The sequence below is a fragment of the Sciurus vulgaris genome (assembly GCF_902686455.1).
Source record: "Sciurus vulgaris genome assembly, chromosome: 3".
Taxonomy (NCBI): Eukaryota; Metazoa; Chordata; class Mammalia; order Rodentia; family Sciuridae; genus Sciurus; species Sciurus vulgaris.
The window spans coordinates 101,727,061-101,752,444 of NC_136463.1; positions in this window are offsets into that span (position 1 = coordinate 101,727,061).

Consider the following 25,384-nt stretch of genomic DNA (forward strand, 5'->3'; position numbering starts at 1 on the left):
TGCCATGCATTAGATCACAGCAGTGTCAGGGTCAAGAATTCACTAAACATCACCAGTTCTTCTAGACATGCCACATCACCCTACCAGAGCTTCACCAATTTCTCATAAAAAGAAAAAATTCAGTTCCTAAAGGGCAGTGGATGAAATCAAAACAAAAAGAACATGACGTCTTCAATAGTATTCAATATAGACAGCTCTAGTTTTCAAAATGTTTTCAATCTCTTCAAAATTAAATAAGGATATGTTAGAACATCTAGATAAATCTAGTACATTTCTTTTTTTTTTCATGTACTCCTTTAACAGACAGTTATTACATATCTCAGGCATTTAGATGCTATACTAGAATCTGGTGATACCCAGTTCAAAAAAACTCATTTCCTTACTTCAGGGAAGTCTAGCTGAGGACACTCAGTATGAACCAGACTTGATGGAATCATTTTACCAACATAGTTATTGGTCTTTAAAATCATCCAGCAGAGTATTAGCCCCAATTCACAGTTGAGAAGACTAAATAGGACAATAAGTACATTTCTTTGTGAACATTTAATCTTGTACTTATGAATCTATATTACACAAATCACCTTGAATTTATGCCTATAGATTCACTTTTATTTGTTATCAAAACTCAAAAATCTCTTTGGCCAATTGCGTCTGGTTGGTTTACATTCTTAAAGTTAATTTTTACTGAATTTGGAAGATCTTAATTATAATAAGCTGTTGTGACAGTGTTTGTCAGCAGCAATCATTAACATCTCTCTCCCTCCCCATTCCACTTGACATGTGTGCATACACGCGCATACACGCACACACACACCACACACACACACACACACACACACACAGGGTTATTTTCTTTAGTGGAATCTATTTTTTCAATTGTCAGAAAAATTATCTGAGTACTTGTAAATACCATGCACATGCAGATCACATGTGCGCGTGCACACACGTACACATGCTCTTTCAGTCCTGTACTGAGTTTGATGTTCTAGCGACTTCCTATGTTTACAGTTTCAGGAGTGGCACTTAACTTGTGGATTGTTGTCCAACACAGATGTAAATAATTCTGTCTAGTAGGACAGAACACCCAAACAACTGAATCCCCTTGAAGACACTGGCCAGTTTTATAAACAAAATCTGTAAATTCACTGCAGTATTGCTTCATATTTAACTTCTCACATAGTTTTTGAACTTTGTTTCATCAACTTGCTTATTTCCTCATTAATAAGAAAGTTGAAAAAAATCTTTGCTATATGATCTTTTGTATTGGCTCAGGAGTCATGCTTTCTAACCTTTTGAAAATTGTATTCTTACACTTAAATATCCTTATTAAAATGCTACCAGAGCATTATATCCATGTAAAGAAAATTTCTTAAGGAGCACATATAAGTAAAATTTTGAGAAACTCAGGAATCAAAAAAGTAAATAAATAAATAAACACTAATTAAATAAAGCATAAGGTTGAAAAGATATTCTTGGCAGGAAAACGGCATCAACTTTAGTTTTCCTCAAATAATCTAGTTTTATAAAGATAGAGATTCTGTTAATCAGATCTCTGCCTCCATTATCATTTTCTCCCCTCACACTATAGATTCAAAATTTTTAAAGTCTAAAATCCATCTTTCTCAACTTCTGACTGGTATCTCAACTTATAATATTTCATTACCTTTCATTAAAAATGTCATGTTTTGCTGGGCCTAGTGGTGAACACCTGCAGCTGGGGACGCTGAGGCAGGAGAATTTCAAGTTCAAAGCCAGTCTCAGCAACTTAGCAAGGCCCTAAGCAATTTAGCAAGACCCTGTCTCAAAATAAAACAATTAAAAAGGGCTGGGGATTTTGTTGCTCAGTGGTTAAGCACCCCCGAATTCAATCTCTGGAAATCCCCCCTCCAAATAAATGCCATGTTTTAAAATTTCTCCATAATTAAGAATATTCTCAAGTCACTCAAGAGAAAAAAAGACCTCAGCTACTTTTGTTTACTACGATATTTATGAGAAAATCCTGTACAATGGTCTTCATTGAGTTCTGCAGATATATTGCTAAAGAAGAGAGAGACAGAACTTGTCCTGAGATTTCTCCATCTCTATCTATACTCTACTTACTAATCATTAAAATTAGTATTTCCAAGAGAATACACATTGTTCTAAAATAAAGTAGCAAATAATTTATGGTTAAAAATAATTGCAATAAGTTCATCAGAAGAGGTGTCTCTAAGAAGGGATATGTGAATGTAAAAGTAAAGGATAAGAAGGAGGTAAGCTTGAGAAAAGAAGTTTTTTTTTTAGTTCTGGATAAACTTGAACCTGGAGTCTATTGCTAGAGAGCAGAGAAACCTATTAGAAGTGCAACTTTCTTCCACCAAAAGCAAGCGCTGTTGATCATTTCTTCATATTTCTCTCTCTCTCTCTCTCTCTCTCTCTCCTCTTTCTCTCTCTCTCTCTCTCTCTTTCTCCCTCCACATATTTTATTTGTACCTTTTAACATGGTCCCAGGCATTCTTAACAGAATACTAACAGCACAATCTACTCTTTTCCATGTAGTCTTGCAGTGTGGGAAAGGTTGCCCCTAATTGCTTTACCAAAAGGAGGGTCAAAGCCATCTCTAGTGGTTTCTTGCTTGTCAGGGATCAGTTCATGGTTATGTGTGCAATATAATTCTAGTAAGACTTTGGAAAGCTGTCTGGAGAGTTTCTAAGAAAGTTCTCTTACTTTAGAAAAGAGACACAAGAAGAGATAGTACTTTGTGCTAATTCTGGGAGATAGCCATATCTGCGTGCACAGCCATGGCAAACTAAACCAAAAGAATCACAGAAAAGCTAGCATCACTATTTGTTGTACTTCTTGTTTGTGAAACAATGCATTTGCTGAAGTCTGTTAACAAAACATCTTATCTCATAGTCTGCATTCAAAAGACCCAGAACATTGCAAATTTGATTTCTAAATAATTGCTTAATATATCCCTGTCTGTTTTCACTACTTTGGCTCATGACTGCATAATCTTTTAACCTAGAATATACATACAACAAACACCATTATTGAGCCTCATGTAAACTTCTCTCAGACAAAAACGAAACAAAAGCAAAATAAAGTGTGCTGTTTATTTCCCAGCATACCTTGAATGATAATCATCTGACAGTTCATCATTTCTTACAAAATAAATTTCAAATATCTAGTATAGATCTAGAACCTTTAATTATCTGATGTAAACATCCTTTCCAACTTCTTCTCTCCTCCTCCTCCTCCTCCTCCTCCTCCTCCTCCTCCTTCTTCTTCTTCTTCTCTCTCTCTCTCTCTCTCTCTCTCTCTCTCTCTCTCTCTCCCATCTCAGAAACTATTCATTCTATCTATATTCCACTACTGATGGTCCGATTTCCTATTTTGCTGGTAATAGTTGTAGTAACAATAGCCCTTATGCATAAGAGCTTGCCATATGCTAACATTCTGATGCTAAATAAAATATATCAAAGTTCTAGATACTCAGTGACTGCAGCCAAGCAAGCTAGAAATGATAAAATGTAAGCCAAACAGCAACCTAATATATATCTATTACTTTTTTATTAATAATGAAATTAAAACCAAAACAATAAATAAATTTCTTAAGACTACATACCTATTAACTGGGAGAGATGGAATCTGAATCCAAATAATGTTTCTAAATCAAATAATTGTTTGCTATACCATGCAGAGAACCTAAACATGTCCCTTTTAAATGGATTAAGCTACTCAAAAGAAAAAGCTGTTGAAAATTATAAACAGTAACATTATGGAATCTCCTATATGCTGTGAAATCAAAGAAACTTTGCAGCTAGACAAGTTGAATGGCTGCTCATGGCTGTGTGCTGGCAGATTCACAATTCCTATACATGCTCAATTTTGGGCATGTAACACAGCTCATAGTGGGCAAAGAACTAAAATTGGCACCTCAGGTTTTCAGGACCAGCTCCATTCTTTGACTGTAGACACCTTCTCTTTTGCTTTCAATTCTTATTTCAAGTCAGAGAACATGTTACATTATTAAAAGAAAGGAAAACTACCACTGTTCAAAGTGTGGTCAGCATCAGCATCAACATCACCTGGACACTTGTTAGAAATGCAGAATCCTACATCTTCTGAATTTGAATCTGTATGTTTACAAATCATTAGGTGATTAGTTCATCAAAGTTTATTTAACATTGATTTAGAGATCTGAATGGTGACCTTGCTATAGTCGCATAGTGACCTTCTCTTTTTCTCTCCACATCCTACCTCTGAAATATCACTTGCTAACTTATATTGTAAGTCTATCCTTGATTTTAACAATCATTTCAGATGTATAGTATACTACTTGTTCAAATCATAAAAATTAAAACATAAAACTTAAGGAAGTTTTTATTTTTCTTAACAGAAGCAAACATACAGGAAAAAAATCAATATATATCAATGAATATTAAATAACGCATGGCTGATTGCAATTTTCTGTCCTATGGACATTTAATTTCCCATAAATTTACTGTTACATTAAAAATAAACTTGTACACAACATACTTAACAGCAGTTTTCTTCACTTGAAAAGTTGGAGAAAACGCAAAACACTTCTATTTGTCCAATGATACAATAACTCAAATAAGAGTAGCCAAAAAGATTTCACCATAAAAATTGTGAGTTTTCTTCTAACACTTTTAATATCAGTGTATTTTCTGAGTGGAATGGAATGTCAGTGAAACATCATTTTATTTTAACATCAAAACCACATTTGTTTTTTCTCAAACAGAAATTGTGGAAGAAAGAAAAGGCTCCTGGGTGCATTATTTGTCAGGGGAACATGCTCATTACAAGGCTGCATAATTACCTCCTGTTTTGGCAGTGTCTACGTTGGAGATGAGCAATGCAGGAGATAACATTTCTACTCACTGCTCCCACAATATTGACTTTATACAAGCTCTCCTCAAATGTGTTTCCTAGGACTAAATATATGAAATATGTGTAATTTTATATTTGCTCTTTACCTCTGTCGTGTATGTAACTGAAAACATTCTGGAGCGTTCAACTTCTGTTTGTTATAGAGATAAGTATAAAACCAGGAAAGAGCAATGTTTTACTCAACTTAAGGTAGACTCTGCTTGCTGAGAAAGAATGCTGTCAAATTAGCCCTTCAAAATAATCAAACCAACTAAATTCCTAGAATGTTCCATAAGGATAAAATTGCTTTCTAATTTGTATTGGGATCTTATTCAATAAAGTCATTTTCTTATCAAAGTATAAATTTGGAAACAAAATATTGTATTTTAACAGGTACTACGAACATTTTAATTCTGTTAGGACTAAAATAATGATAAGCATGGATAATAGTAATAATCCTTTTCCCCAAAGAGTCCTAGAAATCCTAATTTACTGACTAGTAGCTACTTTCACTAAGTACAAATACAGTAATTTAATAATCTTACCATAGCAGTTTTCACTAAAGAAAATTAACTAATTCATTATTGCTCATAATTTGCTGAGGCATAGCTGCCATATTTGTAAAATCAGCAGGTTCTGAGAAAAATACAAGTTTTTAAATGAATGTTCAATTTCCCCCTAAACACATAAATGATACAATTACTTAGCTCCCTCTAGTGCCAATTTCTAATATAAACTTAATTATAATAACCATATCCACCATGCAATTTTGAAGCAAATTAAAATTTTACTTGGCAATAATTAACATGTAAACTTTCAAAGGTTTAGTAGAATGAGTTTGGGATCCAAACAGCAAGATTCAACTGATAACATTGTCAAGAGTAGGTTCATGGCTGTCCCTATAAAATAATGCCATTTCTTTACAAATTTTATTTCATGTTTCAAATAAAAGCAAATAAACTAATACAGAAGCAAAATAACATTGATGAGAGAAATTAAGGCTTGCCATTGAATGTCTTTATACATATCATGCAGCTACAGCAAACTCAATTTGTGATTTGTATTGATTCTTGTTGAAGCAAACAAATTTAAAATCTAATGAGAAGTATAGTTTAATGTTTCTATAAAGGAATGCAGAAATAAAATATTTTTTTGATTGTAGACGAAAACAGAGCAGGCAGAGCATATGGATTATTTTATAATCTAATAACCAAAATATCTAACTTAATAAAATTACTTACTAATGCATATGTTTCTTGAGGACTTTTCCTAGACTAAAGCATAGAACTAAAGACTTGTACTTTTAAATAGAAGCAACATGACTGACTTAGTAACTACATTGCTTTGTGTTGAATACATTTAAAGGAAAGGTGGCAAAATATGAAGGAAGAAGAAAACATTAAAAACAGAATTACACTCAATGAAAATTGCTATAAAACTTTTGAGCTTCCTAGGGAAACTGAATTCTTACAACAGTGCATACTGCTTTTATTTTTTATTTTATGATATTGCATAAAGGCTAAGAGAGAAAGAACATGAATTTTAGAATAAAATTTTAGTAATAGAACTGTTTATTTTATCAAATGTAGATTTGCTTCCAAATAATATTTGTTAAAAATTAAAGAAACATTATATTAAAGAAATTAGACACATACAACTGAATGTAAGAACTAACGTTTTTTGTTAGTAATTTGAAGTGTTAATAGCATAAAAATGTATAATTGGATTATTGTAATCATTGAGAACATAAACCTTATTTCTAACTGCTTAGAATTTTTTAAGAATTAGAATTTTTAAAAATTACCTTAGTTTTGCTTCAATGATCATTATTAATACACTATATAAAATGGGGGATCTCTCCTTAGGACAATAGATGTACTATACACAAAATTCCAAAACTTATATATCTTAAATTTGCTGTGAGTTTCCAAGCTAAATGAAGAGCATTTACAAATTTATTAGTAAGCCTAAGCTATTATGACTGTAGTCTTTCAAACATTTTTATTTCTCAATCTTACAGATAAAGCCTAGTAATTAATTGCCACCTAATTACATGATTAATATTTTAGAATTTCATCTTTCCTCTTCTCTCTTGAGTCAATGAAAGAAATGCTTTGGTAAGTCACTAGAAAGATGAGGTTTTTCTTCTGAATGGTTGGAAACTAGAGTTAACCTCTATAATTTTCAGTGATATCATCAATATTTACTTTTGGCTGTAACTCTGTTGACCAATTACCCTTATTTATAACTACCCCCTATTCCAAGGGCTCCCTTCTTTCATAGCTGGATAAATTGGGGTGGGGGACTATCTAATGTGCCTACTATTTAGTAATAGGCACTTTAAAAAATCTTACCTTATATAGAACTGGAAATACAAGCCAGATTTCCAGATTTATTTTCCAGTGGAAAGCTGAAATGTGATTTTCTAGGCTCACGAGAAATATAAATAACTTCCAAAGAAGAATGATCAAGCCTCTGAAACCTTGAGTACATAGAAAAGGTGCAAATTTCTGGGGCAAGTCAGAAATGAGAACAGAATATAAAGAATTGCTGGGAAAGAAGTTCATGTAATTTGAACAGAGGTTATTAGAAAAGAAAAGTAGTGGAAAGATAAACTCTTTGGGTGTTTGGAGTAAATGACATTGGTGAATCATCTACCTCAGGAGAAAGTCAGGTAATCTTTATCTATGGATAGACTAGAAGTCAATAGCTATTGAGATGACTGCATTTAAGCAGAATTACTCCTTAACCAAGTTACAGTTTTCTGTTCCACTCACCTTATCTATATGGTATGGTTTTGACTACAATCAGAATCTTTCAAACAGAAAGGTCATTTCATTTACAGATACAGACAATGTGGTTAGAATTGTCCTAATCATAAAATCTCAGTCCAGCAAAGAAACCTGCTGGCTGAATATTTAGAGGAAAAATGTGTGTTTTCTGGAACAGTGAAGATGAAGTTTATTTCACATTTCCATTTTTTTTATTGAGGTCTCTATTATTGCAGAAGAGTTAAGTACTATGCAGGCAAATTGGAATTGGGTTTTCAAAACATATTGAGGTAGCCCATTTTGAATGTTTTCTTCCTGTTGCTGGTGCTAGCTTATATCCCAAGAATTTAAGTGAGTGAGAAAATGGTCAGTAGTTATTATGGTTGAATCAAAGACTTACAGGAACAACTTCAACAATGAAAGCAGTAAAAACAACTTATTTGCTTTATGCTCTCAGAGTTTTGTTCTTTTATTATTTCATTTAGTTCTCCCAGTAATTGTATGATTTAGGTATTATCATGGCACAGGTAAATTAAGTAACTTAGTAAATTCTACAGGGTCAATAAGGAGGAAAGCAAAGTTCTGAGAGAACCCAGGATTTTCGACTCTAGAAATTGGTCCTCATCTGGATAGTGTTCTAAACATGACATAAAGTCCCTGATTAGTAACACAATAATGTAAAAACTTGCATGTCTTTGGCAAGTGACAAGTTTTCAAAATGATATTAATTCCTTTGTCTCATTAAATCCTCACCATGAATCTGTCATTAGGCAAGTAATTTGTCATATTTTTTTCTCTTTAAAAAAAAAAATGAGAAGTGCTGAAGATGTAGCTCAGTGGTAAAGCTCTTGCTGAGCATGTGCCAGGCCCTGGGTTCAATCCCCAGCACCACAAACAAACCAAAACAAAACAAAGCAACAACAAAAAAGGTATGACAACTGAAATGCTTGTGTGACTGTCCTAGATGAGATCCCTAAATGTGCACATGTACTGAGCAGAGTAAATAATCCAGGCATTTTTACTCATAACCTACCTGATTTTCATAATAGTTCATGCTTGCAATCACAAAGATTGTACCTTTTTTTTTTTTTTTTTTTTTTTTTTGAGATGGGGTCTTGCTGTTTTCCAGGCTGGCCTCAAATTCCTGGGCTTGAGTGTTCCCCTTCCTCAGTCTCCTGAGTAGTCTTCAGACACATACCCAGCCACCATACCCAGCTCTCATTGGGCAATTGTGAATTCTATTAAAGTGTCATCACTTTGAAATCCAGAGAAGTGCACTTTCAAATGAATCTTTAAATAAAGAATGTTTAAATTCTAAATCTTAGCCAAAGTCCAAAAACAATATCTCCAAAATATAAAGCTTTTATTTGTTTATAACAATGTCCTTTCTGAAAAGTGTCCCCAAAGCAAGACAAAATGAAATTCCTTGTGAGTCTATGATGCCAGATAGCTCTGTTATGCCACAGAACAAAACAAAAAATGAGTGTCTCTCTAAAATGCTTTCTGCATAGTATAAAAGTTAACCCAGGTAATGAAATAATGATCTTATTAGCAACTAATTGTATTTCCTGTGTTTCCAATTGTCGCTGTCTCTTTGTGGTTCCAAAATCCATGGATATTTGTCACCGCCTGCAGCAACAACTTGCACGGGTCTTATGGGTGGTGGAGTGGAAACTGAGGCACTTCTATCTTTCTTTTTAGTGCACTGCTTTCTTGCTTGTTTGTTTATAGAGGATAGAGGAAATGAGGTTTACTTGCTTTGAGAGGAGAGAGAGAGAGACTTTGCTTAAGAGAGACTTTGAGAGAAGGACAGGCTTTGCTTAGAGGAAGAGAGTTGCTATGCCTTAAAGTCCTGCATCCTGTGAACTAAGGGTACGTCTACCTAAGGTGCCCTAGTGATACGTCTCAGTTCTCCGTTCTGTGATCTGCCTTCCGCCACTGCCTGCTAGCTGCTGTGCCGCTGGGCGTGTTTTTCCTTTCTTCTGGCTGCTGTTGCGTATGTCCCTACTAGCTACTGCCGCGTGTTTTTCCCTCTGGCTGCTGTGGCTTGTCTAGCTGCTTTTTTGCTAATGGCTGCTGTGTCTGTCTCGCTCCGCCTACGCTTATATCACCTCCAGGAGGTGGAGTGCAGGGCCACGTCTCTTATGCAAAGATTAGGCGAGAGGCTCCCAGCAGGCAATTAGTGCTCGAGAACACATGCGCATACATTGTGTGTGTGGACGAGAAAATCACCTGAGTGTGCTTATGTCAATTAACCTCCTCGCTCCCGATGTGATCAGGCGCCATCCCGGCGCCGCCAACATGGCACAGCCCCCACACCAATGAGTTCAACTAGTGAATTAATAAATATTGAAACTTAGTTGTTTTATGGCTAAATTATACCCATAATTTCTAAAATGTGTAATATTTTTCTCTATATAGCAGAAACACCTGCTGCTAAGTACAAAAATGATTAGCCACAAATCAACCTACTATAGAATATCAAAATGCATTTGCCCAATGAAGAACTAATGGCAATTATGCAGATTATATTTCCTTCCCTGCTGAAGGCAACCAAGCTTCATGTCAATAGCAAAATGAAAATATAACTCAAATATAGTAGAAGATATACACAGAGACATAACCAAATCTATTTCTGATTATTTTGAGACATGTTTCTTTGTCATGTAATTATTTGGCAACAAAGAATTGAAATAAAGGTTTATAGCCTTTGTTGGGTATCTGAATAGGTGTAAGTATTAATCAACTAAGAATATTATTCTGATACTTCATACCAAAACACATGTTTAGAATTATAATGTAGATTGTGCATGCTAATAGAAACCAATATTTTATAATACCTTATCATAATTAGTTTTATTCTGTAACTTTCCTTAAATCTGTATTCTGCTGATAGTATAGAATTGGGAAGAATAATAAATCAATGAATTTGGTTGATCAGATTTAAGAAATAAAATGAATTGTCTAAATCTTCTCTACTTTTTAAATAAAATTCTACTCAAAAACTACTTCCATAGAATTTATGGATTGAACAACTCATGGCGAAAGTAACATTTTAGTACCATATGTAATAAGACTAGGATGCGTTGGCTAACTTCATTCAAATGAGAAGTACAGAGATGGTGTATCATCACCTTTTTCTAGATGAGCATCACTGGATCATATGCACTAAAATATCTTTTTGCACTCTGAGCAACTGGCAAAGAAAAAAGAGGCATCCTTTGAAACTTAACATTTTCAGCATGGATTTAAACGTACTAATCTATATATGTGTTTCGATTGCTGAAGCTTCAGGACATATTTACACATTTTAAAACTACCACCTAATCATTTTGCTGAAAAACAGCAATGGTTAGACATTGCACAAATCATAAAGTCCTTTGCAAAAACTCTGGAAACTGTCTTGTCTAGAGAATCTTTCCTTAAGCAACAGCAGGGCTAAACAGATGGGCCATACCATGCTGTAAAATGTCTATAGTTTAGATTCTGTTGATAAAGCTGGCAGAATTATATCCAGAAAAAAAAAGAAGATTCAATTTCATAGAATGTCATTATAATAATTTGAACAACAGTGGGAAGAAAATCCTAACTTTTCTCTATCAAGAAAAGAAAAAATTTGTATGTTCAAACCAGTTTGCAGAGCATATTATTCTTTCACATCATAAAAAGAATCAAGATAAATGAATCTAGTGAGAAGGGTTTAAAATCAGAAATGTGGAGAATACAAAGGAAAACAGAGGACAAATTCTGCTCATTGTCCAATAATTATTTCTTATAATGTCGTTCTTTGAATTATATTGAGCAATTTTCTGTTTGTTTTTGATACTGACATTTTCCACATTTACTGCAGGAATTTGCCTGACCAACTGTACATATAAAAGAATTTAAAAAATCTAAGAACTGACCAATTTTAAGTCACCAATCTTGAAGTTTACAGTTGATTAGTAAGCTTGAAAGTACACTGTGAAGTCCAATTGAATCTCACTAAATACTGAAATAATTCATTTGATTTTGGGCCATTCACTGCGGTAATAGGAAGTTTTACACTCATTGTATAGGGCAACTTAGATCATTTAAATACATTCTTAATAATAAAGGCTGACTTTTAACTACTTTCTACAAACCAACATATTGAACAGCAATTGCTGCATCAGTTTATCAATGATTCCATTTAAACTCTTAAGTAAAAAGTATTCTTTGGTTTCAGCCAAATCACTGAGGACAAATCAGCCAGATGGCCCTGGTGCAAATGCTAAACTGCTTACTGGAATGAGTCAACTGCAGGACTGATTAATTGATTTAGTCACATATTCAAAACTTTTGCTTCTTATCCCATTAAAAGTAGCACTAATGAGCAGTGGCTATGACCTTCCAGTGAGAAGCCACAAGTTCCACAACCCCTCAATATTTACCACCCAAATTTAATCTTTTTAATGGACACCTTAAAAGGGATCTGATAGAAAATACTAAGAGCTGTTCAAATACTAAAACACTTAGGGAGGCTTTTGATTAATGTTGCATGATTAATCAATTGATTAATATAGTTTTCAATACAGATGTTAGGACACTGTCTACTTTAATCAACCATTCTGAAAATAGTGAAGATAAATGCCATACTTCTGTGTCTGCTAAAAAAAAAAAATCCTTTCTTTAAAGGTTGTTAATTATGACATAAGCCTTATTTACCACACGCAAATTTTATCTAATGTTGACATTTTTATACATAGGAACCATTAATGAGATAAGTGGGATCCTTTTGGCAAAACCATATTTTAATGACTTTAAAAAATAATTTATTTAGCCAACTTAGGGATCTTTTCCTTAATGAGAAATTATTATTGAATAATGTTGCAAAATGCATTAAAATCTGAAAGTTTTTATTATTATTTTACAAGACTGTTTGTAATTTGTGATGATGCTTTCCACCATACTAAAACTGAAATCTTTATTCCAGTCAAAAATAATCACCCTGTAATTACTGTGACAAACTGCCCAAGCTGTATCATCGTGGCCATTTCAACTAATGATATTGTATTAGAATGCCTAGCAATAGACTTCAAATGGAAAATATAATTATGTGCATTAGTTTGTCTAAGCATTTATAAGATCACATATCCATCAGTTTTCAGGTCTCATAAAAAAAGCCATACATCACTGTCACTGTGAGTTTTGTTATTGAAAGCACAGGCTTTACAAACTGAGTTTAAGATGTGTATCTTAAATTTCACTTGTTTTGTGGATCACTAAAACTCCTGTAAGCTAAACCAGCATAATTGAGAAGTGCTTTCCTCTAGTAATGGAGGAACTCTGCAGAACAGACCACTTCACACTCTGACCAAATAGAAGATCAGCCAGCCTGAGAACAGCTTAATCTAGCTTTTCCACACCTCCTAAATCTGTGGGAGTCTGATTTGGCCTAAAAGCTCATGGAAAGGCTTTTGGGCAAAGTATCAAATTAAAGGTTTCATACTGTTGGCTCCAGTGACCTGAAAGAAATTAGGAGGAAAAAAAAAAACAATATTTAACAAATATTCAAGATGTATGTGAAGAAACAGTTCTTTGGAAAAAACTCAATGAATTTAAAGGCATTTATGATGAATGATAGAATTAGAATGAAAATAATGATAATTAATTTACCAGATTAGAAATGTAGCCCTGACTCTGCACACAGCAAACTGTCACTTTGGGAAAGTCACTCAGCTTCTTTGTGTCCCATTGTTTGCAATTATAAAATGAAGGGGTAGGTGGAGTCCTTGGTGCTCACAAGTTTTATTTTACTTTAATGACATCAGCCAACCCTCTAATTTCACAAATATTTGCCTTAGTAGTTCAAACAGAAATATGCATTAGAAAATGAAACATTTTTGGATAAAAAGAGATTTGCTTTATCTGGTTGTAGAAAATTCACCAACAGGTATACGTGTTACTTCTCCTACCAGGGATAATTAAGTTACAAAATATTATACTCCCTTGAGTTCAAATTAAAATGCTCTAATTTCTCATGCTGTGTGCTCATTGTTTGTAGAAAGTGATAATGTGTGTGATTTCCTTCTGAAATGTGTGACCTGTACATGATGCTGAAAATGTGTTCAGATTTATTCCAGCATCGGTAAATTAGTCTTCTACTAGATCTGAAATGAGAAAATTCACCTCTATCTGTAGACATAATAGAATCTAGTAGGTTGATTTCTCAGGCAAAGGACTATAACATTTCAGACCAGACAATTCTTTGTTGTGAGGACTGTCCTCTGTGTTGTAGGATCTACATCAGCATCTTTGATCTGGACCCACTAGATGCTAGTTGCATCTTACCCACATCCCCAGTCATGAAGCTAAAAAATGCCTCCAGACATTGTCACCTGCCCCCAGGAGGGCAAAATTACCTCTGGCTAACAATCAGTACCTTAATGCATAAGCAACCAGTGAAAATACTTCATGAAAAAAGTAAAATTTTCTAAAATCATAAATACATGGATTTTGAAAAAATTGTGTGATCATTGATTTTGTTTAACCACTTTTGTCAAAGTGTGGGAAAGGATTTAAGCAATACAATTTTCTAGCATGAATGTATGTGTATGCGTGTGGTGTGTGTGTGTGCGTGTGTGTGTGTTTCTATTGCTATATATATATCTCCTATCTCAAAAAAAAAAAAAACAATTAACAAGTAACCTGTATCTATCTCCTATCTCAGAAAAATTTTAACAAGAAATGATTGTCTACCCAACTTAAATCTAACTGGAAAGAGAGGGTCAGAGTGTCAAAGAAGCCAGGAAAACATTTCATAGAGTAAAACTTGTTCTACCCATGAAGAGACAGGATATGTGGTTTGATTTTTTTCTTTACTTTTGTATTGTGATCAATTGATTATCATAATTACTAAGTTTGTTTAGGTCCTCATAAACTCATGCTTTTATGACAATAACCTCCAATTTTAATAAATGAACATAATGTGTACTTATATTTCACACATTTTTTAAAAAGTATCATTTTTGTAAGTTAAGAAGAGTCATTACTGTTTTAAGATGAGTGAACCAAGGCTATTTAGTGGTAGAATTCATGTTCAAATGTATGCTTTCTATCTCAATGATCTATGTCTTTATCCATGGTTCTCGCCTAGGGAGATTTTCTTAATTTCTAGTATTATTTTGTGAAACTATTAATTGTATTTATTCAGTAGTTAAAAATATTGGTCAGTTCTGTTTACTTCAGATATTGTCATGTCAAAAACCAAGAACTAAAGGACTTTATGATACAAATTTTCAGACCATTTTCTTCTTTTATTCTTCTGGAAATAAGAAATAAAACTTAGTCAAATCTCTTTTTACTCTGGAGGACATTAATCTACCAGTTCGTGGTATACAGATGTGATGCTAACCTCTGAAAACTCTGTATCGCTGAAGTTGTTCTTAAATCCCCACATTCCAGAATATAACTTGTTTTTTCCCTGAGGTATTTGCCAGAAGCTTCACTGTTGACATTATGAGAACTAACAGGCTTGTAGGCCATAGAGAACATGACATACATCTTAAAGCTCCATGTCAAAGAATTAAGTCTACCACTGTGGAAGAATATTCCTTTTTCTTAAGGAAATGTCACAATTCCTCTGACAGTCTCATGCTGCAGTAACATTAAGTAACACTTAGCAAAATTCAGTCTACATTGTGTTATTTCCATGTTTTGGCGCTGTATACATTTGTCTATGCTTTCAACTCAAAAGTTGAGCAATATTGCTTGCTGTATTTTGGTGCCAGCATAGATTTAAGCCATCCAAACAAGACTGTGTATTTGAACTGACAGAGAGTAAATGATTTGCATCTGGCATAACTGATGGTGGTGTCAAAACCTTGGAAGATAATTCATTGGTAAACATATTCCTCTGGATGCCTAGCCACACGTGCCCAATTTCCTATCAAGGGATGGAGCCAGATCATTGCCAGAACAATGCAAAATATTTTATACAGATAATTCAAGAGATTATTCTGCTCTGACAGAAAACAAGGGGGAAAATGTGGTAGGGTTTTCCTCATTGATGAGACAAGACGATTTTTCAACCTTTATTGCAGAAATTAAATTTCATGCAAAAATGCCTTTCTGACAACTATGCAGTTGATGAACTAGTAAGAATAATCACAAACAGCAGGCTAAAAAATAGTCTAATCTATGATTCCAAGATGTAATTGGTAAAATATATATGTGTTTAATCAGGCCAAGGCCAAAATGGTGACAAAGAGAGAACAGAGCTTTAAGGTCTTACAAAAGTATGTGTGAACTATTCAGATTCCTTGAAAGAAATAGTTGTAAATAGATACTATGTTTAATTCATGATAAGTTTCCAATTTTAGCAAGTTTTATACTAGTAGCCTTTTGAGATATACAAGCTCAATGGAATGAACATATTTTAAACTTTCCATTCCAATTATTGAGGAATGTATACATGTACAAGCTGACATATGCAAATTATATTGTGCTCAAATGATCTTAGAACTGGGTTGAATTAAATAGTCTTTTCAAAATATAGATAAACCATATATAGGGATTCAATTTTAAAATGCTTAAAATTAACACATCCTTCTTGCTATTAAACTAGATATACCAAAATTTAATCTCTGGTGAGTTGACCTTGAAGGATCCTGTGGGTCAATTAAAAAGAGCTATTCAGTACCTACTCTGTCATATACTCTGTGCTAAGTGTTAGATGAGATACAAAAATGGCTAGAGGATAGGAAAGAAATATTTCTCTCTCATAGTCTAAGGAAGATCTATAAGAAATCCACTTTTTAAAAATCCTAACGGTGGAAAACTCTAATCATATGGGCACAGACTCTGACTGGATCATTTAAAAAAAATTACTTCACTGAGAAGGTGATGATGTAAATGATTATTATGGACTAAATATTGGTGTTCTTCTAAAATCCTTGTGTTGAAGCCCCAGTACCCAGTCTGGCCATATTTAGATATGGGAACTTAAAGACAGTAGTTCAGGTTAAATAAAGTCATAAAGGTGGGGTCCTAATCCCAGAGGATTCATGTCCCTATAAGGAGACATATCTAATAACTTATACTACATTTACCCTAGATCTCCCTCCCACCCCTTCCTCTCTCTCTTTCTCTTTCTCTCCCTCCCTCTCTCTCTCTCTCTCTCTCTCTCTCTCTGTTCATATACACAGAAAGGGAAATGTGAATGCCCCTCAAGATAGTGGCCTCCTACAAGTCTGAGAAGAGACTTCAGAATGAAACTCATCCTCGCACCTTGAACTAAGGTCTTCCCAGCTTCCACAACTGTGAAAACATAAATTTCTCTTGTTTAAGTTGCATAGTCTGCTATTGTGTTATAACAGTCTGTGCAGACTAAATACAATGATATTTCAGTTGGGCTTTCAAAGACAAATTAAAGCTTTCTGACAAAAAGAGAACAACATGTGGGAATAGGAATCAGTGGGTGGGGAGAAGAGACAGAAAATAGAGAAGAGATACAAAATGAAGTAAGGGCAAGAAGCAGTCTGAGCAGAAAAGCTCTGGGAAACAACACAGGCCAAAAAATATATACTTTCTCTGGAGAATAATGTGGGAAAATTAACATGTATGTTTTTTTTTTTTTTTCTTATAACAAACCAATCTACTGATGTTAAAGCAGGTAAGGATAAATAGATGGTTTAAAATAAATTGTAAAGATTTGAAATATTTGCTTCAGGGAATAAACAAGTGAACTAAGCACAAATCACTCAATCAAGCACCCTGCACTTTTAGAGTTAGGCTGAAGGTAGAACAGGTTTATTGTGACTAATCAATGTCTGATGATGGTGGTGGTGATGGGGATGGTGCTTTCCACATGGAACAAAAGCAGAAGGAGCAGATGACTGGATTGGCCAGGTATAGAAGACTGGTAGGCCATCTGTGGCAGAATGCACAGATGAGGGTACTGTGGGCAGCAGAGAGGCTGTCTGGCTAATCCAATGAACTGAATGAACTAGAGAAGAAAACTGAAGTAAAGCAAGAGGAAATCAATGAACTCAGTAAATGGGCAGGAGTATGGAGAAGCCAGAAGGGAGGATAAAAGGAGAAATTTGGTTTGAGGATGCAGGAAAAGTGAGATATTTTATTTAATGGAATTCAGGACTGGGGAAAACAATTTAATAGGTTGGGAATGTCTGTTACTTGATAAGTGTGGTAGAGATGATTGGTGAGCTGTTCATCTCACTGGTTTCCTTCTCCCTTAGATAACCAGATTAATCACCAGTTTGAAGGGAACTAACAGAAATATTTTTGTCTCACCATCACTAGGCTCTGATACCCCTATAAAAACAGTATTAAGAGGAAAGCATAATACACTTATTTAACCAAAGTTTTATGTGACCCAAATGAGACCCAAAGACCCAGGGAAAGCTATTTTTATGCCAAAACTGATGAAAACAAAGTGAATAATTATTGAGAAACATGATTGGGCAAAAAGTGTTATGATCTTAAGGTGATGAACTGGCAGGGGCTGTGAAAAACAGCCATTTTTATGAATCCTTCCTGTGTCTCTGGATGAAATTCCTTCCTGCAGGTATAGGCAGAATAGGCAGAATACCTGTTTTATTCATTTTTTTTTTTTTTTTTTTTTTTTTTTGCTGCTGTGACTAAAAGATCCCAACATAAAAATTTTAGGGGAGGAAAATTTATTAGATGCTCGTGGTTTCAGAGTTGTCAATCTATAGACAGCAGGCTCCATTCCTTGGGGCTTTAGGTGAGACAGGACATCATGGCGGAAGAGCGTAGAAGAGGAAAGCAGCTCACAGGATGATCAGGAAGGAGAGAGAGAAAAGTTCCACTCTCCAGATACAAAATATATATTCCATAGCCATGCCCCAAATGAACCATTTCCTCCAGCCACACCCTACCTGCCTCCAGTAAACACTCAGTTAATCCCATCAGGGATCAATTCTTTGATTAGGTTAAGAATATAACCCAATCATTTCTCCTCCGAACCTTGCAACTGTCTCACATGTGAGCTTTTGGGGGAGACCACATCTAAACCATATCAATGCCTGTAACGTGAGTTTCTTCAGAGCAGCTGGAAGTAAATCAGCAATTGATCTCCCTGTGTTGTGTGGCCCTCCATGACAGGGGAATTTTAGATTCTATGACCTGCTTTGGGGAAGAACTGGGATCAGAGAAAGAAAGGTGGGAGCTCTGTGAAAACTTTTTGCTTCTGTGGGTCTCCCAATTTCCTTCATCTCAAAATACTCAGGGTATCTTACTTTGGGGTATCTTGTTCTGTGCCCCCAACAATTACAATCTGGCCAATGGAGCATAGAAAGAACTGATATAAACCACATTCATCAATGGACTCTAAAAATTTCCCTAATGTAACCTGGCATAGTGGTACACTCTTACAATCTCAGTGACTAAAGAGACTGAGGTCAAAGAATTACGAGTTCAAGGCTAGCATGTGCCACTTAGTGAGACTATTTCAAAATAAAAATGAAAGGACATAGGTATAAATCATGCTCAAGCACTTCTTTTTCAATCACTAGTACTGGGGGAAAAAAAAAAAAAAAGAACTCCCAGAATATGATGTTTGCTTCTTTCTTGGAAACCTTGTTAAAGATATGGAGCCACAACATGAAAGGAAGTTCAGAGTCTCTAGCAAACTAGGCAAACACTTTCTTTCACCAATGTTGCTTTATTAATATAGGAAGAAACACAACATAATTCGATATTTCCAAAAGATTATTTAGTGCAAACATTATAAGTGTACTCATTCATTTCTACAGAATAAATCCTAAATAAGCTAATTTCATGTGTGTCTTCATAATTCCATGACTGCCTACACCTAATCCAGGAATTGCTATATAATGACTTCCTGTGAGATCTTTTGGGGTTCAAAGGAGAGTAATGGCAGTGGTATGCATGAGCAGTTTAACCAAGTATAATGATGGATTTATTATTACACTTGTATATACACTCAAAATACACACATACTATATATGTGTATGTGTGTATAAATATATATACACACTTGTGTGTGTGTATATATATATATATATATATATATATATGTCTGTGGGGTTTTTTTTTGCTCAGAGTACCTGAACACATCTTCAGAATGCAGTTCTTGCCTTCCAGATATCCCTCCTAACAGGGTGATAGATAAGTTTTGAGTGTGAAAGGAAAATTCAAAAAGGTAGAAGCTCTCAATATAAACTTTTTTATCCCAGTTTGACTCCTAGCTCCTTCTGAGCAGTTTCTCCTGGCTTCCAGTATGCCTTTGATTGACATAAACAGAGCCACTGTGTGTATTAAAAAAAAAAAAGTAAAAGACAAAACCTTGCAATAGTTTCACAACCATTCTTCCCTTTAGCCTCTTAAGTGGTTTTCTAAGGGTATTTTGTGGCTTGTTCCTTCAGATGAAAGGAGAGAACATTAAAAAAAAAGCAAGCTCTAAGATCTGCTTTTTCTCTTTTTCACTCTGAAGACTAAGAATGCATGTAAATGCTAATGGAGGCTTTTGCATAAACACAGGAAGAAGTAGTGAAAGGCATTGGTATTTAAACCCCAAAGTGGCAAAAATAAGTTTGTACATTTGTTGTTTCTTTAGTTTGCCAAATTCTACAGCACTGTCCTCTGGATCCCCCACATTCTTCTGAGGGACCAGCCAGAGGAGAGGAGGAGCTGTATAGGGAGGCTTGAGAACCTTTGATGGGAAAGGAAGACCATTTGGGGGTTTTGAGAGAGGAAGAGAAATGTGGGTGTCTGGGGCCATTCAACAAAGGCAGAGTTGAAGACAGTGGGTGTGTTGAAAATATCATGAGACCTGAGTGGAACACCTCCTTCTATTGTTTAAAAGCTGCTTGCCTTGGAAAAGCCATTTCCCTTCCTTGTATCTCCATTTTCCCTATCTCGACTATCAACTTCACAGACTTGTAAGAATTAAAGATGATTTGAAATGCTCAGAGCTTAATAAAGGAAACCTTACATGACAGCAACTTGATCTGTCCTTCAACCAAACCTCTTGAGGCAGAGGGTTTTCTGAAGTAAAGAAATTTGTTGAGCCCTTGCAGATGCTAGTCTGAAAAAGGAACAGGTTCTGTGACAAGCTGCCGTAAATTCCAGCAGCAAGGTTAGACAGCAATTGGAAAAATGTCACTGGACTTAAAGCTAAGGAATTTTTTATGAAAAAAAAATGGGGGAAGAAAACATAAGCTGTTTCCACTGAATTTGCATTGGCTATAGATGGAGGGGTGGGCTACGTGAAGCAGGGAAAGTTTTGGAATGGAGGAAAGTCTGTAAAGGAGAAAAAATTATGACTCCTGGATTGGGTGTACTTGTAAAAGGAATACCATGGCCCTCAAGGGACAGGATGGACTTGAGTTAAGGAATGTGAAGTGGTCTTTTGTTGTTTGGGTCTATAATTGTGAACTGATTAACTCCCCTTTCTTTCCTCCCCTCCATCTTCTCATGCTGGTAATTAAATTCTGGATATCTCAGAATTGCTTTTTCAGCCAGCTAACGTATACTTGAGCACCTGACCATACATGATACCAGTTTTTCTAAATTAGCAAGAAAGCAGTAGGGGAAGTAGGTGAGAGTATATGGGAAATCTCTGTACTATCTTTGCAACTTTTCTCTAAACCTAATAATAGTCCAAAATTAAAAGTTTGGTAAAAGTAAAAAGCATAAAAGTAATAGCTACATATGCGTAATAAGCATAATAATATACTTATTTCCCATGCAGTTTGCAAAAATTATTTTTGTGCTGGGTATGGAAACTGAAGCTGAATTTAAGGTAAGACACAGGTGTTTAAAATACTGCCACATAGCCGGTAGACCTTCCTTCAATCCCAGGTATGATGTAAATATCTTGCTTTGGTGGCTCTCTAAAATTAAGGATAGATTTAGAATTCCCTCTCTGAAAACTTTAAAAACAGGTGTGTTTTGGAACCTGGAATATTTCAGATTTTGGAAAAGAACTACAAGACATCCTAGGTGAGATCTGGGATAGCATTTTCTAAAGACTATATTGATAATTCTATAGGAATTATAAACATTTAGGTAAAGGAGATTAAAAAAAATAGTTTCATGTTGAGTTGGGGCCAGTTTTGCCATCCAGTGGGCATTTATTTCAGTCTTAAGAGTTATAAGTATTTAAGGGGCTGGGGAGATAGTTCAGTTGGTAAAGTGCTTGCCTTGCAAGCACAGAGCCCTGGGTTTGATCCCCAGCACTGCACTAAATTATCAGCCAATATTTGCTCTCTTTCCTCTTCTGCTACTCTATCAGTCTTCAGCTGGGAAACTGTTTTTACCTCCAAAATAGCCAATAAATGTACCTTATTTATAATTTTTATAAAGGAAGAAGTAAAATATAAAAACTAAATATTTTTTGTTCCGCTTCTACAATTCTGTGTCTTTTGTCTTCTTGGAATTAATTACCACGTCCTTCTCTGTTCCTATTTCGTAGATATGTCTCAGACTTAGTCAAGTTTTTCTTGTTATAATGAAGAAGAAAAACAAACAAACAAAACACTGTCACTGTATTTTCCTGAAATTAAACATTCATTGGAGACAATTTACTTTTCCAACTATCAAAAAATACTTTATATACTAATTTTGTTTTCTTTTTTTGTGATTTTTGACCTCATATTAAAATTGATAGGCCAAATGAATATTTCAGTTTGAATAATTTGAAAATCTTTCAGTCCTGCCTTCTTCATAGATAAAATTAATTTTAAAACAGCATTATTGAAAACAGGCTTTCTTTTTAAACTAAGAATTCCAGATGTTTTTAGTCGCTGCCTATGACATTTCCACAATCAGAATAAATTGTGTTTCTAAAGTAATGTAATAGATAGAAGTGCCGAATAAATCTCGTACCATAGAGATGACAGAATTAACATGCTGATGACATTTTAATGCTTCAATATAATCAAGGGGGCATGGATCATGCCTCCACCAGTTCTAATATAATTCTGTTCTTTAATCTTTTTCCAAGACAAAACAAAATATAGATAGATTTCAAAAAGTATATAAGCAGAGCGCGCTTCAGTCTTCAGGCAAGCTGTTTAGGATGCATCCTAAATACTATTTAGATTCAGCTTTGCCAGTAGATATTTTACCAAAGCAAATGAGTTAAGATACAAATCCTGGGATAATGGCAATATTTGTTGTACTTTTTCCGAAAGTTGCCCTTGGTGGTTCTGCTACATTTACTGTTTTATATTTAGGCAAAAAGTTTGCGAATTAAAATAGGAAAATTAGTATATTTAAGCAAACAGAATTAGTATATGTAAGCAAACAAACTAATAAAGAATTAAATGAACTTTTAGACTCCCCCTCCCCCCCAAAAAAGAAAAGAAACAGCTGGTAATTATAAAAACACAAAAGGCTCTTTTTTTCCAAATGGTATAATGCAAAGTGAATCATAAACACTTCTTTTCTCATCTCACATGAAAGGGGTGGTGATGGAAGGTTTAATAAGGATGAGAAGCAACAATTGCCTTGGCAGGAGTTAAGAATAGACAGAAATGGATGGCATAAGAAAGTGGTTTTACTGGCACTCTTTATGCTCAAAACAGAATAGTCCTGAATGAATATTTATTGCTAAGCTTAGTTTTCAATAATATATTTGATTGTAAATCTCTTTTTAAAGAAACATCTCATTCAGATATGATATTATAAATCAGTAAAAGAAGAAACCCATGATTTGCTCAGGGGCCTAAATGTGCCTTCCAAGATTATGATGGTAAACCTAGCACTACAGTTTCATCAAAACATGGAGAAGGGAAATTATTTTTTACCAAGATTATTTTCCCAACTTATTTTTCTATTTCACTCACTACCAACAAACTGATCTTTCTAAAACACAATTTTGAATACAAAATATCTTTCAGTGTTTCCACCTTTCCAATAACCGCCCCCATTTCAGGGGTCAACCTGCAAGGTCTGTCATGAAGGAATTCATTTACATCTCTATTTTGCATGTATTACCTATGTAAGAACAAATGCTCTCACTTATAACTAAAAGATATCCTATTTGGAGTGACTTCAGTGATAAGCAAAGTGATTCTTCCTGCCACAGAGTTAGAACAAGACCAAGCAGGAATGATGCTTGAGGGTGTCATCAAGGGGCTTAATTCTCTTTGTTCCATTATTCTTCCTATGACTGTTACTCCTAGTAGACTTAAAATCACTGACCAAAGTAAGTGTGACTTCTCTTGTTTGGCTCTGGAAGGAGAGAGAGAGAGGAGCAGAGCACCTGTCTCAAAACAAGGAAAATAAAGCCTACTTAGTCTCAGAGCTGTTGATAATTGACAAGACAAGGCCAAGAGTCAGTTGACTAAAGGAAAGGAAAGGGGCATTTAGGGAAAGCATCCATGATTCTATCTCTACCAAAGTTTGCCTATAATCCCACATCTGGTGAACTGGTGAACATCTGTACTCACCTGTCAAAGAAAGAATTTAAGGAAACTGAACACTGAACCTGAGCAAGGGCTCAGCAGCAGAGTCTAGATTAACAGGCTTGCTTGGTTGCTGCCCTCCCAGGCAGGGTCTTTTATGACTGTGTGGATATGATTGAAAAAAAAATGTGTTCTAATGTCACACCCAGGAGAAGTAAGTATGTAGTATACAGTTGTGTTCACGTCCCTCTCTCTCCTTGAATAACTTGAAAGAGTGTACTTATACTCTGACCCTCTCTGTAAAGGGCAGAGGAATCTCTAGAATGTAGAGTTGTTTTACACTGAAAGCCTAGCACCCTTCAAGGACAACACACACTTTAAAAGCACTCTAAGTTGTCAGCTGCTTTAGCAGATTGATGGCGCTAAAGACTTCCCATACACTAAAAAACTGAGGTCCCATGGTGGAAGTTCAGTTGAGAGATGTCTCCTTTCCAGACTTGCTTATTGAATGAGAAAAACACCATAGCTTTTTCTGTCAGGGAAGCTACGGAAGAGAGAATTGCAAAGAAAAGATTGAAGAAAGTTTAAAGTAGAGTTAAGATAAATGTAAACTAACTTTTCAGTTCAGGATACTGACAAAGACTAAATATACTTTCATGGAGAAATTGTGGTGGGGGAAGGAATTTTTAATAAGATCTCTAACCTCGGAATATTCCTAACCACAATATAACGCTGTTAAAGGTATCTAATACTTTACCTTCACTAAAGGAAAGAAATAATTCAAAGTTTTCTGAACTTGTTTCACAGTAGTGGCAAAACTGTTCATCTCTCTTTCATTAAAAAATGAATTACCAGTGCATGTTTGCTATTAGGTCAACTCAAGTCGAATTTGTGAAGGAATACAATTTCTTATAGTTGCTTTCTTTGTTTCTGGCACCTCCAAATATCCTAGTAAATCATCCAGAAACCTACTGCCAAAATCCATAGAGCTCTCTGGTCTTTCTCCAGTTTCTGTCTCCCACAAAATTAAACTTTTGTGTTTGTGAGTGCATGTGTATTTGCCTTTGTATGTGAGTGTGTGTGTGTGTGTGTGTGTGTGTGTGTGTGTGGACTGTCAGTTGAATGACAATGTGTGCTTAAATATTACACTTAATTATAAATGAATTAATTAAAATTAAATAATTTTTAAACTATCATCATAAGATCTAGGTAATACAAGACTCCTCAGATAAAACATACATTAACAAATGTAGAATTTCTTGGATGGCTCTTCAACAGTAACTTTTACAACAGATATTTTAGAGACATTCTGGTAGAAGAGTGGGAAAGTATTTCAGTATGCACATTCCTGAAATTATGCCA